Source organism: Haemaphysalis longicornis, unplaced genomic scaffold (assembly GCF_048455015.1).
Source record: "Haemaphysalis longicornis isolate Haplotype H1 unplaced genomic scaffold, Haemaphysalis longicornis Haplotype H1 scaffold_5, whole genome shotgun sequence".
NCBI classification, from domain to species: Eukaryota; Metazoa; Arthropoda; class Arachnida; order Ixodida; family Ixodidae; genus Haemaphysalis; species Haemaphysalis longicornis.
In genome coordinates, this window is record NW_027526385.1 from 97929820 (window position 1) to 97946533 (window position 16714).

Sequence of the window (16714 nt, forward strand, 5' to 3'; positions counted from 1 at the left end):
AACAACTGTACGCATCAGTTCTTCTATGTTTACGTGTACGTTCGTAACTTCCACTGTTCACCCCCCCATTCTTACTGCTAGTATAAAAAGAATGTGACGTAAATGTAAGCTAAAATAGCTCATTCTGCAAGCATATAGCCCTCCTAATTTGCGTTTGCTTTTGCCGGCCTCGGCCAATCGCAGAGCTTTCACATATGACGTCATAGGTTCTCTTCCGGGAAATGAGCCAGTGGGTCGCATGGCCATTCCCCTCTTCCCTAATTACGTAGCTTATTTGAGCAAAGTTTATGTTAGAAGTGGTGTCAGCATGCTTCTAACGAGGCAATCTTTTGAATGAACAAAACTTGTGTTTTGTGTGGATGGCCCCTTTGAGCTTGTTTTTTTTCCTCTCTCTGCTTCAAAAGCGGGCTACATCCATCAGAACGCATCCTGTTCTACTAAAAACCAGGCACGCAAAGAGAGGCTGAATCTAGTCAGGGAGCAACTTTTTAAGGAACACCTTCTGCTCAGGATTGCTTTTGCAGCTTGGAGAGAAGAAAACCAAGTCTTAGTCACTGAGCCCCCCCCCCCCCCGTAGATTGTGTGAAAGAAGTAATATTCAGCAGTCATTACTCGTGAAAAGCGATGCTGCGAAAAACAACTACCAGCGGTAGCTCACCGGCCACCGTACGTGAGCAACCGACGCGATGGAGACATCTCATCAAACTGACACTTACGTGGTGCGTACACTTTTGCGCATGACTGTACATACTTCTTTTTTACTATAGGAGCAAGGCACACACTGATATAAAGCCTTCCCAGTTTTGGCAATATGTATTCCCCACATACATGGAACTTTCGCACCTGTATCCTTGTCTACAGTAACCTCACTCACCCGTTTTATTTTTTTTCCCCCATCCCTGGCGGGGGCACCCAGGCGTGTACGTGTGCGCAGTGTGCGGCAACGAGCTGTTCGAGAGCGGCTCCAAGTTCGCTCACAAATCGCCCTGGCCCTCGTTCAGTCAGACAGTGCACCCCGACAGCGTGCGCAAAGTACCCGTGAAGAACTCACCAAACGCACTCAAGGTGAGCATACACGAACACATGTTGGCCGTTAAAGCATCGTTCTATGTTTTTTTTTGCACGGCAAAGCTACACTTTAGCTATGAGGCGAGCCATAGTAGAGGGCTCTGGATTAACTTTGACCACTTGGAGATGTCTAGGACGCGCCAAAATCTCGACACACAGGCGTTTTCACCTCCACCTTATTTGTTTTGTTTTTTCATCACTCAGAAAACAAAAGCGTGATTTTTTTTTTACTTCAAATTTACACATTCCTGAGCTAGCCAGTTTGTAATTTACCTCAGTAAAAAATGCGCATTTCAGAACGACACAGGGCTAACGGACACAGGAAAAGTGCTGCCTTTTAGCTACAGTTCCAAACATTGTCTAATCACATTACCTGGTCAATATTTGAGAGTGTGAAGCTCAAATCACAAATTTATTTTCTGGAAGGGGGGGGAAGGGGGGGAGGGGGGGCTCAGTAAAGAGGCCATGAAAACAAAATGTAAGTTTGGTTCATTTCATTCAAAATATTTCCTCTTGAGAACAACACTGATACCACTTTTATTGCAGACTCCACGCAAATAAGCTATACAATTAGGAAAATAGAGAATACGCATGTGATACACCAGCTACCTTTCTGCACTGAACTTGTGATGCATTATGGACAGCTCATTGCAAATCGCTGAGGCCGGCAAAATTCAATGCAAATTAAAGTGGGATTATGAGCTTGCAGAATAAACTACTTGGACTTAAATTTAGTGCACATTCTTTTTTACAGCAGTAAGAATGGTGGTGTAAACAATAAAAGTTACCAATGAACTTGTAAACATAGAAGCACGGTGTGTGGGGCTTGTTTGATGTGACACTGGCCAACTGACACAAGCGACATTGCCTTACGTGACCCAGTTTTTCAAGCATACCCAATTTTTCACGAATGTTTACTATCAACCGTGACAAAAGTAAGGCAGGTACAAATCTGGTCACAAACAAAGCAAGTGTGGACGCAGTCCTTCAGTGGTATATCTGCGCCATCTATGAAGGCAAACAGTAAACAAGGCAACAACACAAAAGACTGTCTCGCTGTTCACAGCAGCCATAGTCAACATGCTAACTTCCGTGTAAGGTACATTCCCTGAAGACATCATGGATGCCCCGAAACACACGATTTAGCTGGAGAATTGAAATTTTTACTGAAAACGTTTTATTCTTCAGTGAATAAAGCATCGTTTGCTGCTGGATAAGCAGCGGGGGCAGCACAAAACACCAAATCTTTTGAGTAATACAAACTCACATTTTATGTTTATGGCTCCTATAAAAAACTCGTTCCACTCAATGTGAAAGCTGTCGGAAGTTCAGAGCAGTGATTCACCATAATGGGCTGTAGCGGCGTTATCCACTCATTCTTACCACCCATCATGCTCTTCGCCGCCCTGCCTCATTCCTCTCCTGATGAATTCAACGGAGGTTTGTCCAATGCATTTCAAATTTCCCGCCTTCACAGTGCTCGCGCGCCCCTGCCTGAAACTGCGCAAGTGGAAATTCTGCTCTTTTTGTGCTTGCTTTTCCTCTCGCACGTGCTGGCGTTGCACTGCCACTTTTTTTCGCTTACTATCGTAAAACCCAACCCAATGAGCGTTCCTAACTAAATGAACGCGGGCGCTGCCGGTTAACTATGTACTATAGTATTCTGCCTCAAATGCACCTGCAGTTTTCTTTGCGTTACACAGTGGGGAGATGTATGACAAGCGGCAGTGGTTCACGAGTTTCAAACAGTTATGACCATTTAAACCGCTTGCCTTGCGAAGCCTCGGTGGGATGCCGCGATGACAAAACGCCGTGGGGCTCTACTTCGGTCCAGCGAGCGAGCTACGACGACAAGTCAAGCCCCTAAAGTGCTCTGCACTTAAAATGACTGAGGATGGCTCCCACCAAATTCCCAGTGACCATCGTGCTGTCTCCAACTTGCACACAAGCAACAAACTGACAGTGCAGTGAAGTGCAAATGCCCGATGCACCGCAACACACAACACATTATGCTCAACAACTGCATCCATCATAATGATGACAAGACTGAGCAAAAACTTAAAGGGGTCGTGAAGATATTTTTTTTTTTTAAACTGTGTTGTGTGTGTGCTTATAACCATGGAACCTTGATAAACAAACAATGCATACCCGTTTTGTTGCCCGATATTGGCAAATAGGAAAACAAATGCAGTTATGGTTTCACTGAGGCTTTCCTCCTCAACTCGTGAAGTGACGTTTCAGTAAGTCAGTAAGAAGAGCCAATCACAGTTCTCCCTCGTCTGCACAACATGTCGGCATAGAGCAGGCTTGCGAAGGGTCAGATAAAGCTACAACATCGGCGCTATGATGAAACTTGCCCTGAACTGAACGGGAGATATCTGATCTCTGATACGACTGATCAACATGGTCGAACTTTGAGTCAACAACGCCGGCGAGTGGCGCAGGCAGAAGTAACCACGTTTAATGTAAACTGGGCATTCGTAAACTGTTTACGCCGTTTCGCACGAGTCTAAACTGTCGTTCTGCTAGCCGATATTCTTGCACAAGTTTGGCGATGTCTGTCTCACGTAGACTGTAATGTGAGTTGCCCGAACGTGAAGCTTCTGACCTGAACGAGATGAATGACCGACCGCTTAAAATGAGAATTTATTACATAAACACGCTTATCGAAAGAACTTCGAGTAGTGGGAACTCAAAACCCACCCGTCATTTACTCATCAAGCGCAAAAATAACTTGCGAGAAGCAGCGATACAGCGCCGAGACGCAGTTTGATTGCTTTCCTGCTTCGTTGATTGTATACGCTCCCCTTTGGCTTACGGCAGAAGCGTTCAGCAGTAAGTTGGCGGTTAAAGCTCTGGGTTGATTATAATTTATAAAAACACAACAGAGTGCTAGGTTACAAATGCAAAGCGGCTTTTATGCAGCAGTTTTTCACTGCGCGCGTTTCACACGTCAATAGTGTAGTGGATAAAGTGTCTGACTAGGCTGGCCGTAACGTTGGGCTGGCACGGCGGCCGCAAGTTTGAATCGCACGCGGGCACTTTTTTTTTTTTTTTTTTGCTTGAGCGGTTTTGTGCGATTTCATGCGAAAAAGGTAAGATTCCGAAGAGAATTCGGCAAAACAACGCGAAATTCAGCAGGGAAACTGGCTACAAACTGTACAAACAGCCAATACAATGCTGCCAGACAACTGAAGCGGTCACGACACCGTTCACGTGGATAGAAAACTGTTTTTGGTAACGAATAAAGGATACATAATTTTTAAAATATCGGGTTTGCAGCTTTGCAGAACAACATACACAAAGAACGTTGAACACACTGAATTCTCGAATGTACTTGACGTGACGTCACTGCCAGTTGCGCTGCCGACCGACGAAGCGCGCATGGTTGCTTGCAATGCGCCTCAAAACGAGAATTTCAAAGGCGCCTCCTAAATTCCAGAAGCAATGAATTGTGAAAATATTTGGTATTTATGTTCTCAAAAGGTCGTTCAAGTAGACAAAATTAAGCAAAGACAAATGCATTTTCTCTTCACGACCCCTTTAACCCTCCCCTTAACTACTACTTTCTTTTTTTCTTTCGCAACACAGGTCTACTGCGGCCAATGCAACAGTGGACTGGGCCACGAGTTTCTGGGTGAGGGGCCCAAAGGAAAATCCCGCTTCTGAATATTCTCCGAGTCGCTGGACTTCAAGTCGAGGAGTAAGTGCCCTTTCTATACTGTAGCAGCTTAACAGGGCCTGCAGATGATATCGACGGCTTCCAACACTGCCACACAGGACTCCAAAAAAGCACAACTCCATTGCAAAAATGGCTCAGCTTTCACACTTCTAAACCTAGTCATCACGAGAAAAAGTAAACACTACTCACAGAGTCATTTCCGAAAGTTTGGATTTGTTTGAGAGCTTGCAGTTTGTTGTCTAGGTATGCGTACTAGATGATTGGATTCGGCTTTGAGCTTACACTGAAGCGAACAGAGAGAGACCACCCAGCTGGGGCACTATCGATGGTGAGACTGAGGGACCAATCCCTTTCCCCCGGTCACGTGGTACCTTGGTCACGTGGTACCTTGGTACCACAGCGGTGAAGCTCCGAGCGAGCAAAGCGATAAGAAAGACAGGCGCAGCTTGTGTGCCGGTGGCTGAAGGTCACTTGCAATGCAATGAATAACCTTAAAAGAAGTAGCGCAGTACAGCTCTAAAAAACTGTCTCCTCGATCCCACTGAAACTCTACGCCGGTCGCTTGCCCTCTGACTTACTCAAATGGTACTACAGTGAAGATTCATCCTCATGAAGCACATTTCATACCGTACCTGGCAGGGGGCCAAAAAATTGTTACACAAAAAATCTCTATATTTTCGAGAGGTGAACATATTGAGAACATGTAGGGAGGGGGCGAGAAGTTTAGAAATTTCAAATTTTCGTAGTAAATATTGCACAACTCTGGTCAAATACCGGGCATTGTGGGGCTGTCGCGTGGTGGAAAGTGTGAGCCCTTAAATAAAACAAGGAATTGATAAGCGCAAGCATTGACTCCAAGATTTGCTTGCAGCAGACCATCTGAGATTTCAAAGCCACTTGTTCAGACCCCTTTTCACGCAACCGGGTGGCGGGAGGTGCAATCCGCTGCTGCTGGCATTGCTCTTGCACAGTTTTTAATTCCTCGTGCACACATATCAAATGGCTCAGTCGGAGCGGTGGGCAGCCAACCGAATGTAGTGGCTGGTGAAGCGGGGCAGTGGGTGGCATTTCATCTGCAGCCCACTGTTGAGAGAACCCTGCCTTAAGGGGAGACACTGCTCTTAAAAAAACTTTTTTAATTTTTAAGTAAATTCTGTGAAACTTGTCAGACTTGCTGCTTTTCCTCCACTGATTTCAAATATGGCATTATTTTTTTAGTTTGTAAATTAGGTCCCGAGATAATTATAGGTAATTAACAATTTTTGGAGGAACAATAGACAAAACTGTGTTGGTAAGAAAACTGTAATCTTTACATTTTCCAATACTATGAACACTGGTGAGTGCAATAAGACAATCAGTTTTTTTATGCGTCGCTTGGAACTAATTTTACAGCTCATTAAACTTCAGTGTTTGAAGTTGGCACTCAAAATGGCTCCTTGCCAGTGTTGCCACCAAGGTTTAATGAGCTGTAAAATTAGTTCCAAGCGACGCATCAAAAAACTGATTGTCTTATTGCACTCACCAGTGTTCATAGTATTGGAAAATGTAAAGATTACAGTTTTCTTACCAACACAGTTTTGTGTATTGTTCCTCCAAAAATGGTTAATTACCTATAATTATCTCGGGACCTAATTGACCAACAAAAAAATAATGCCATATTTGAAATCAGTGGAGGAAAAGCAGCAAGTCTGACAAGTTTCACAGAATTTACTTAAAAATTAAAAAAGTTTTTTTAAGAGCAGTGTCTCCCCTTAAAGTGATCTGACTTAGAACAACAGCTTCTGCTGAAACTACCTGACCACGCTTCCCTACAGGTGATATTCACTGCGATACACCTCACACAGTTGTCCCGGCAAGTTGTTCCACCTTGGCATATCTCTCTATGAATCACAACAAAAAAAAAAAAGAAAAACCGGAGCAATTGATATTGGCGTTAGGCTTTTTTGTTGTTGTTATGATAAGGAAGGAGAAATTCTTTGTCAAGGCAGTAAGTATGCCAGGTAGTGTTGTGGCAGGTTTTATTCATGGCCATACATCAGACACCCAAATGGGTTGATTCTTCATCTAGTAAGCGCCCTACTTTACCAAGGGGCATTATAGCAGGGGGTTACAGATGAATGAAGAAATGATTTAAGGGTTTCAGCTAAAAAAATTCCATGTTCACACCGCCAGCTGATAAAGGCCAGTGTGGCACAGACTAGCAATGACTGGCGAAACGTATGTGGGCAACTTTAAAAATAGGGAGAGATGACTGCCGCAGCTTCCAAAACAACAGCATCTCACAAAAGGCTCACCTGCCGACCAGTCAGCAAAAATGCGAGTTAAAGGGGCCTTGAAAACAAAATTCAACGTTTTTCACGATGGAAGAACTAGCCTTTCATAAAACTTACTTAGTTCCGTTCCAGCTGCAAAAGAAGTTATTTTAAACCAAAAAAAAAGCGAGAAATATCAAAAATCTTTCAAATTTCTCACTAAGGTGACATATACTGGGCAGGAGTGATGTATTATGGGCTGGCACTGCAAACTTATCAGTGTGATAACTACGTGTTATCAAGCAGTTATCAGTGCGATAACTCATTTTATGTTAGCACAAAGTTATCAACTGATAACTGCAGCAAAACTAGACATTACACTATAATGGACCAACCATGTTCCCTGTTTATTGCTCAGGTCAGCAGCCACCAAATGCCCACAGTAGATTCTGTGATGTCATACAGAAATCACCACAAACTTGCTGGGTAGTCACCCCTGCTTCATACGTTTTCTGCAATCCCTATATTTGTCTGAAGTTTGCGATAAAATTCATATCGTTGTTGTTGAGGCAGGGCAGTGTTTCTAATGAACCAGACATGTATTTTGTCTCAGTGGCCCATTTAAAGGAGCCATGAAGACAAAATACAAGTTGGGTTTATTAGAAAGACTGCTTAGTCCCGATAACAATGATACTAATATCATCGCAATCTTCGAACAAATAACGGATATATTAAAGAAAACGTGTGAAGCAGTGGCGACCCCCTAGCCAATTTCCCGCAACTTTTCTATGACGTCACGGAACCTTGTTTGTGCGATTGGCGGCCGCCTAACTGACCTGTCGCGACGACACATGACTGGACGTCTGTAATGGGGCCCCTAGTTCCATTTGACCGCATCACTTGAATGCTAACGTGCAGCTAACGCACTGAAAATTGTGTTTTATTGTTGGCCCGTACGACGTCATTCTTGCTCATAACACGTCACTGTGGCGCGAAATTTGAAAGTTTTAAATACTTCTTGCTTTTTTTTCGTTAAGAAAACATCTTTTGGGGCTGTAATGGAGGTGAGTGAGATGCTGAATCCTAGTTCTTTCAAATTAAACGAAGTTGTATTTTCTCTTCATGGCTCCTTTAAGAACACGGGTAGCAAAAAAGTGCGTTTCTCTAGTGGAGCAAACCCTTCGTGGCACCAAGATCTGCGACGCAAGTTTGTAATGATGACGCCCATTTCTCTCCAAAGATGCCCATACACACCACCACACAAAAATCGTGGCAGGTTTGCACTGAAGGGGCGGTCGTTTGATCGCAGGATGGAAAGAATGCGCAACACCTGTTGCCCTTGCTCTCCTTTTAAGGTGATTGACTTTGATTGATTTTGGGGTTTAAAATGCCAACGCTACACAGGCGATGAGGTGCACTGTAGTAGAGGGCTCCGGATTAATTCTGACCACCTGGGGATCTTAAACATATGCCCAAATCTTGAACACACAGCGTTTTTGCTTTCTGCCTCCATCAGCAGGGGTGAGACAGCCCAAAGAGATTTGGGAGCAGTTTTCGGGGCAGCAAAATTTCGATTTTGGAGCAGAAGAATCTTGATTTGGAGCATTTAGGGACATTTATTATATCGTCTTGTGAGCTTAAAAAATCATAATTTTAGTAATTTGAAGGGTCAAGTACACATTCCGATCAGTTTTGAATACACAGAACACTGAAACAGCCTTACGTGAAATAATTTTTTAAGAGTATCACAAAGTTCTAACTGCACTACCTTCTTCCTAACTAGTGATATTGTGTTGCGGCTGTACGCAACACTGACAACAAAACTGACGTTAACATTATCAAATTTAAAGGATCTACAATTGTGGTGTGTTTTTTTACCATTTCAATGCTAAAATTATTATTTTTGTAATCCCAGGCTGCGTTGTACGAACAACTGTAGTCACGGCAGCAGTTGAGCAACTTCGAGCTAACGGTCGCATAGCCCAACCAGCCTACCTGTTGCAGTCCGTGGGGCGCACGTTCACCCCATGGTCTTTTGAGTAGCGTTACTGTTTAGCCACCTAGATTTTGGCATTAAATTTCACTTCGCAACATCAAATGTTATTAGTCGTGAGCTATGGCAACCATGCAGTCCTGCAGCCATTGGGCGCTGCCTAGCGTCACTAAATAAGCTACGCTTAAGAGTACCGCCACTTCGCGCACCCGGAGGCTTCTGAGGACCATTTTGTGTCTGGCTTGCAGTGTTGCCATCTCTCCGAACGAAACCGCCGCCGGTTGTGACGGGTTGAGTGTGACCAGCCGCTCTAGCGCCTGCGCAGCCGAGAGAGAGAGAGAAAGAAGAGAGAGATGCCCAGAAACAAAATGGCTGCGCCCATATGTAAATAAACATCACGTGGTGCCGACCAACCAATGGAAATCCCGGCGGCACATAACAATGAGAGAAAAAAGTGTCGATATTCTAAAAGCCTTTATTTAGTGATGCTAGCGCTGCCTGAACAGGTCGCAACGCCGCAGCACAGCCCACAACTTTCGTGTCGACCGTTCCACCCCCGAGGCTCGCGATCACGCTTCGAAGCACAGCAACACCTCACCATTTTATAACACCACAGTGAGCCAAAAAGTTCACCTCACGAACCCAATTATAGATGCACGCACCGCGTTTCGCACTTTAGGACAAGCCACACGGAAGCCTTAGGCCCCACATTTCAATGAACTTTTTTTCGAGCCGCGCAACTTCTCGTAATCTCGCACCAATCTCAAACCACAACCCCGGGTTAACGTCACTGTTCAGAGCCACAACTGATAGAATTAATAGACTGGAACCCAGCTGATAGCGTAAAATAAACCAGGGAAAATATCGGCGATGCACACTGAGTGCGTAAAGTAGGCAGTAGCAGCCGGATCAGGCGGTGGCCATGTTTGTAGCCACAGCGATGCCAATCAGGAAGGCTGTTTCAGTGAACCGGGACGGAAAGCCAATCGTGTTTTAGAAGCTATCGTTTGCTGCATTTCGGTCTTTCTATTCCTGCCATTTCTGTGTTTGCAATTGATCGACAATAAAAGTGATGACCAGGATGCGCGAGGCTTTCGTCCCCGCCGGAACTGACATGAGCATCAAAATCCGTGCCTTTCAGGCTCTTCTGGAGCAGTTTGGCGCAGTTTTCACAATTTTCATGCTTTTGGAGCAGCTTGGCGCAGGAAAATGGAATTGTATCAAAAAGGCACAATATGCGCAGCTGTCTCACCCCTGCTCCATCAGGAAAGCGCCTGCCACAGCTGGGAATTGAACCCGCATCTTTGGGCAAGGCGATAGACTTAAGACTTAAGCCCCATCATGCAAAAAAAACGGCTGGCATTAACATCCCAGGCTAAATGCTGCAATGTATATTTCTGTTGTCACGTTGTAGCTCCATTATGAATGCCTGATTGTTGTTTCTGAGTTGTTATTGAGCGTGATTTTATGAAAAAAAAAATAAAAGCCCTAATCGGAAGAGAAAGAAGGTTATGAAGCTTTCCCCCATGCAACCTGAGTCAAAGTCAAAGTCCAAAATACAAACTGCTTCAACCGTGCCGGAATGGCACAATCAAACAGACGTTAGCTTCATAATACAAGAGACCCAAATTCGATTCCGAACATGGGAAGCATTTTTTTCTTGAAGCTCTTGGTGCACCATTGCAGAAACCTATTGTGTAAGTTGGCTTTCCTGCACTGCGTCTTGGGCATAGCAATGAACAGCATCAGTGAGGCGAACAATGCCAGCAGTAAAGCATAGAAAGTTCACTGATCATCATCATCAATTTGGGAAACTCCCACAGTAAAGTTGGCTTTTCTGCAGTGCATTGTCCTTGGACATTGTCGTCGTCTGTGAGGAATAGAAAGCTTCACTTTAAATTTTTTTCGTTATTGTTTCCTTGCCGCTTTTCAAGCCGCCATGCCGCCAGCTGGCGTAGCAGACTCTCCTTGGTATTCTGAGTCCTTCCTTTACCCGACCCTCCAGTGGAGGGGATCCTTGAAATCGATTTGCCCATGCATAAGCACTGCGGAATCCTCTCCTCAGCCGAGTGGAGGAAGCAAATGGATTGGAGGAGGGACTCAGAATACGGCCCTCTGTCTCACTCATGACAGCGCTGCATGCCCCTTTTGAAGGCAATGGGAAAATGAACTAGCTCATGCCGCAGACTGCGGCGAAAGGGGGCCCCACTGCGATAATGACCATCTGTGCAAGTAATAACTTTGTGAGCTCACCTTCTCAGCGCAGGCTAGCTCGCAGACTTAACAAAATCTAACTGAGAGTCTCATGCGCTGTCTCAAGTTTCTGGCTCAAGTGTCTGGTAGCCTAGGAGAGTCTAGTCGGTCTTATTGGGCTTCAAGCAGGAAGTTCCTGTTTGAACCCATTCCCATTTCATCCTTCCCGCTTGTTCCCTCCCGTTTCAACCCGGCACAAAAGGACCTTCCCTTTTCGCCCTTTCCCATTTCGCCTGTTCCCATTTGAACCCGTTCCCATTTGACCCTTCTCGTTTGTTCCCTGCCGCTTCAACCCCGTACAAAGCGCCCTTCCCGTTTCGTATTTTCCCATTTAGCCCCTTCCGGGAATAACAAACCCAGTTTCGACTCGGTGACTCAGACCAAGGCGTGCAATTTTTGAAATTAAAGCTGCGTCCGACTGTATTTTAACCTCATGTTTTGATTTACGTCAGACGTAACCGAAAGTAAAAAATTACTTGCATTTGCCGTAACCTGAAAATTAAATTGAAGTTACGTCAAACATATTTCACCATAAAAAAATGTTACCGCTGGCGGAGCCAAAGTATGCAGACGCCCTATTAACCTGCAACCTTTTTGAAATGGTCCGTTTTACGATAAGCGGCGCCAATTAAAAAACAACACGTAGGTTGCTGCGTTACGTCCGACCCGGTACAGCATATGTGAATTACAGCTGAAACCACACCCTTCCGTCTGCTTTTGCGTTGGTCGAGTGGTCTGGAACGTGTTGTTCGCATGCGTACTCTGTGGCAGCGGTGATGGTGCCAGTCCCTACAGTTGCATATACGAATGCACATGCACTTATATGCAACACACACACAAAAAAGAAAGGACGAGAATTAACAAAATAGAACCTTTCCGCAGTCGCAGTGATAGTTTGTAGCAGCATGAAGCTGGGTGTTTTAACAAATGCAAATATTAATTTATAAGGGGTAATACAGGGCTACTGTTTTATTTCTACGTAGGAAAAAGATCTCGCGAAATATAATTACCAAATCTAACTAACTTCAGAAAAAACGTCTTTTATGAAAGCGGTAACAATTATGGGTAATGGTGGTGGCGTGTCGGTGGCGCCATCTACCTAGTAGAGTCAGAGTCAATGTAAAATAGAATTTGCCCCCGCGCTAAATATTTAGGCAAGAAATGAGTAAAATATGTTGTAGTTATCACTCAGTAACCTACACTGCCTTGCCCAGCACGCTTTTGGAGGCCTAAAAGTGCACTGCTAGCTCAGAAACTTATCTGAACTATTTGAGGGGGACGTTTTGGGAGCGGGTTGAGACGGGAAGGGTGTTTTGGGAACGGGTTGAAACAGAAAGCGGTCAAACGGGAAGGGTGTTTTCAGAACGGGTGCACACGGGACGGGCCAAACGGGAAGGGCGCTTCGGGAATGGGTTCAAGCGGGTCGGGTTCAAACGGGAATGGGTTGTTTCGGACTACACCCCGTCAAGCAAGCGCTCCAAGCTGTAACCGTGTGAACTCAGTTGTTCTGCAATGTCAGCATCCAGTGAGATTAGCAATGAGTGTGGAATTTGCATTGTGAGTTGCAATGTGGTGGAAACGGCTCCCATCTGGCCAGACCTACCATCCAGAATAATAAAGCTGACCAAGAGCAGGCTACTTACTACGATTCAGGTGGACTGCATACACAGGACCCCATATGGTGAAAAATAAAACAAGAGCAAAAAATAAATACAGTAGGACCCCGCTTATACGTTCCTCACTATTATGTTTTCCTGGTTAGTACACCGTGGTAGCGCAGTCCCACTATTACAATCCCCCTTAATATGTCGTCATATCACAAGATTCTCGCTTTATGCATCGCGATTCACAATTGCCGCAACCCTCTTCGCACTGGAATGCGCACTTGTGATGGTGCCCATACCTACTGTCACATTTTTTCTGCTAGAAACTTTGCTAGATTTCAGATCTTGTTTGTCTTAGCCACAACCATTGACGGCATCAAGAAAACTTAAAGCCCTCTCTCTTAAGACAAACTTTTCGTTCTGAGGGTATTCAACAAGGCACCAGCACGGGAACAATACATATAGCGAAAGAGTTTGGACTGCCCTGTTGCAGTTGAACTCTATTGTAAAAACCAATTGAACTGATCATTGTAAGAAGGTACGTGAGCCGTCTCAGTGATGAGGAATGCCACAAATTGATTTAACACTTGGAGAAGAGCAATCTCATTCTTGAGGGCTAGAAGAAGCGCCAATCAGACATTTTTAAACCTTGGAAATTCCAAGTAAATTTATTTTGTGTTTCAAATATGGCCGATGGCTTTTTCACAACGTTTAACAGCATGTTTTTGCAGTACTGACCACATGTTCGTGTCATACGTTTCCCGGCCACTGTTTTTTTCTGCGGTCCCACGAAAAATGTATAAGCGGGGCTCAACTGTATGAAGCGTTCGTCCTATTTACTAGTCTAGGCAGATGCAATCAAAGCGATTTCTTGAGCTAATATTTTTGTTTCATTTCCAGCTCAAAAAAGAGAGTCAGTGAGCAGCACGTGATCAGGTCCCAAGAAAGGTACGACAGAGGGTTCTAAGCCAGATGCCAAGCCAGACACCAAGCCGGACGCAAAGGCAACCCCCAGCACAGATGCCAAGAAGCCAGACGCCAAGCCAGAGACCAAGCCGGACGCAAAAGCAGGCCCCAGCACAGATGCCAAGAAGCCAGGCGAAGCTTCCACCAAAAACAGCCGTCTGAAGTCCGCCACCAAGCCGGGTACCAAGCCCGATGCCAAGCCAGAAACAAAGGCTACATCAGAGGTCGATCATGGGCAGGCATCCAAGGTCGAGCCGGCCACCCCACAGCCAAAAAAGAAGGCACAGCAGCCGCCCCCGTGACCAAAGACTGCAAAAGATGCGGCGTCAGACCCCATGTGACCTCCTCCTCCTCGCAGGCCCAAAGAGCCTGCCAAAGAAAAACCATGAGGCAAGTAGGAAGGCACAAAGGCATCTGTCGTCGACCCCTCTCCTGACCCTCTGCTGCCTGAACTGATTGGCTGCAGGCCTGTTGCACCACATGATGTCTGTTCGAAAAAGCCAGCCCAGGTCACGGACAGACGGAACTTTGCACAGACGCAGTCCAATGTTGGTAACCACAAAAATTGCAAACAAGACGGTGGACTTTACCATTCTACACAAAGAGTTGAGGCTTGAAGCCAGCTTCGCGAATGCCAGATTTGGAAGTTTTTTTTTTCATTGGAATGAGGTTTTCAGAGGTGAATGTGTTGTTTTGCAAAAAAAAAAAAAAAAAAAAAAAAAACACAGCCAATCCCTCCCCTAAAGAGAATAGGGGTGCACGCAAAGCTTGTCATCAGTCAGTATAAACCAAACCAAAACTCACAGCCCCATGACAACCCTTTATGAAATCCAAACACATCCCCAATCAACCCAAACCCATACATTATGTAACTGCTCGGCAAAAGGAGTTAAACGGAGGTACATATAATAGTACAATACAGAACATGGCACAAACTAACAATTGATTTTAGTTTTAGTCCAGGAAACAGGTACCATATTGTTGCGCGTATAACCCGCCCCTGCACATAATCTGCACCCTCACTTTCAGCCCCCCGTAAAGATAAAAAAAATCCTCGTGTGTTGCCCGCACGTTTGATACAGGAAAGGCTGCACCAAAGCTACTGCTCAAGCAACACATCACATACTATGTAGACATAAAAAGCGTATATCTAGCAAGTAGAATACACCGACTGCAAGGCGAAAGCCACAATTCACTAATAAAATGCAGTTGTTAGAGTACGCTCGTTCTTCCTTGTCCTTGTATGCTTTGCGCAATCACTGCAATGGAAGGCTTAGTCAGTGTTACTGTGTAGGAGCTTCACGGCACAATACTCATTGCCGTGAAGAAGCAATAATAGAAAAACCCCACGTATTATCCGCACCCCTACTGTGCCACTGAAATTTTTGTATTTTTGCTGCACATTATACGTGCGAAAATACGGTAATTTATATGAAAGGCCCAGTCTTCGTGCCTGTGTACAATCAACACATTCTACGCTCAAATAAACAATTGCATCAGGTTACAGAAAGAGAGGCACGAGATAACAGTCATGCTTTCACACGAGGCACCCCTTCTTTCCCTCTCTGATTATCCAAAATCAAGGGGCGCTATCTTGTTCTCATGTTGGGCAATAGATGGGCGGCTTACACACACGTCGTGGTTTTTGTGCAAGAAAAAGCTTCAATGATTTCTTTTGACAAGGGTTGTCTGGTGAAACAGAGAGCAACTTGCGACATCCCCGCAGTCCTCGCAGTGCGCCGCTAAGTGCAAGCTGACGGTTACTAGTTTCAGATTACATTAAGGTTTGCTCACCCTTTTGCTTAGATATGCCTGGTCTGTCCCGTATAGGAGAAAACGAATGCCTGCAATCAACGTGCGTGGTCAACAGCGCGGAGAGTTTCAAGAGCTGTGCGCACGGGGTCGTATACAAGATTCCTCTCACATGTGGACGAATATATATCAGACAGACTGGGCGGCACCTAAGCAAAAGGTTGAGCAAACACCAACGTAATCTGAAAGGAGTCGCTGTTAGCTCGCACTTAACGGTGCACTGAAACGACTGTGGGGACATCACATGTCGCCCTCGGTTTGACCAGACAACTGTGTTGTTTAGACATATACATTTTTCAAGGGAAATCGTGAATTTTCACATGCACAAAAAACCACGACGTGTGTGTAAGCCGCCTGTCTATTGTCTTACACGAGAACGAGGTAGCACTTCTTGATTTTGGATAAGCGGAGAGGGAAAGAAGGGGTGCCTCATACGTCGAAGCATGTGTGTTCACCTATCTGCAAGGCTATGCAAATTTTTATGACTTAACGGACGACAAGTTGATAGTGCGCAGGCGCTCGCCTCGGCCTTTCACATAAATTACCCGTTTCCTGAATAAAAATCAGTAGCTTGTCTGCACACGTCCTGTATTATACATGCCTCTTTCTTAGTCCTCATTTGTTATATAACGAATCAATACCAACTCACCCAGTTCACAGTACTCTCGAACCCATACCCAACCTCTGACCCAACCTAAATCAAACCCCCCATCAACCCACTGGCTGAGGTTGACCCGATCTTATGGCGAATTCCATTGGGAGAGCAGGAGCACTCAAAATCACTCTGAAAGTGTTCTCTCTTGAGCAGGCGTGTTTCAGTGGACGAACAGGAGTAGGAGCACTGTCATCCAGTGGTAGAGCGAGATCACTTTTGCTATTCCGAGAGCACTCGGGAGCAGTCCGATCTACTCCCGCTTGAAAAGTGGAGTAAGCACAGTACGAAGGAAATCACATGACCTTTAACGTCATATCCTTCTTTATTTTTTTCATTTTTTTGCTCCCGCGATTGTTGCGGTTCGGCGAGCGCAGCCCGGGGTACGCGGCGGTATCCATCCTGCATTCGAAACTGCGGAATGGGCAGCGA

At 45.2% G+C, this 16714-nt stretch overlaps 1 protein-coding gene across 3 annotated transcripts in view; it reads right to left on the reverse strand.

The window, feature by feature from the left end:
* Window positions 1-16714, reverse strand: part of LOC144138583 (ribonuclease P protein subunit p21-like) — a 47973-nt gene that overhangs the window by 21163 nt on the left and 10096 nt on the right. The window contains exon 5 of one of the 3 annotated variants that reach the window (XM_077670943.1): window positions 7709-9312. The exons of the other annotated variants lie outside the window; for them this stretch is intronic. The gene's annotated coding sequence lies outside the window, so the exon portion shown is untranslated. Of the gene's footprint in view, window positions 1-7708; window positions 9313-16714 lie in introns of those variants that run through there. 3 annotated transcript variants of the gene reach the window in all.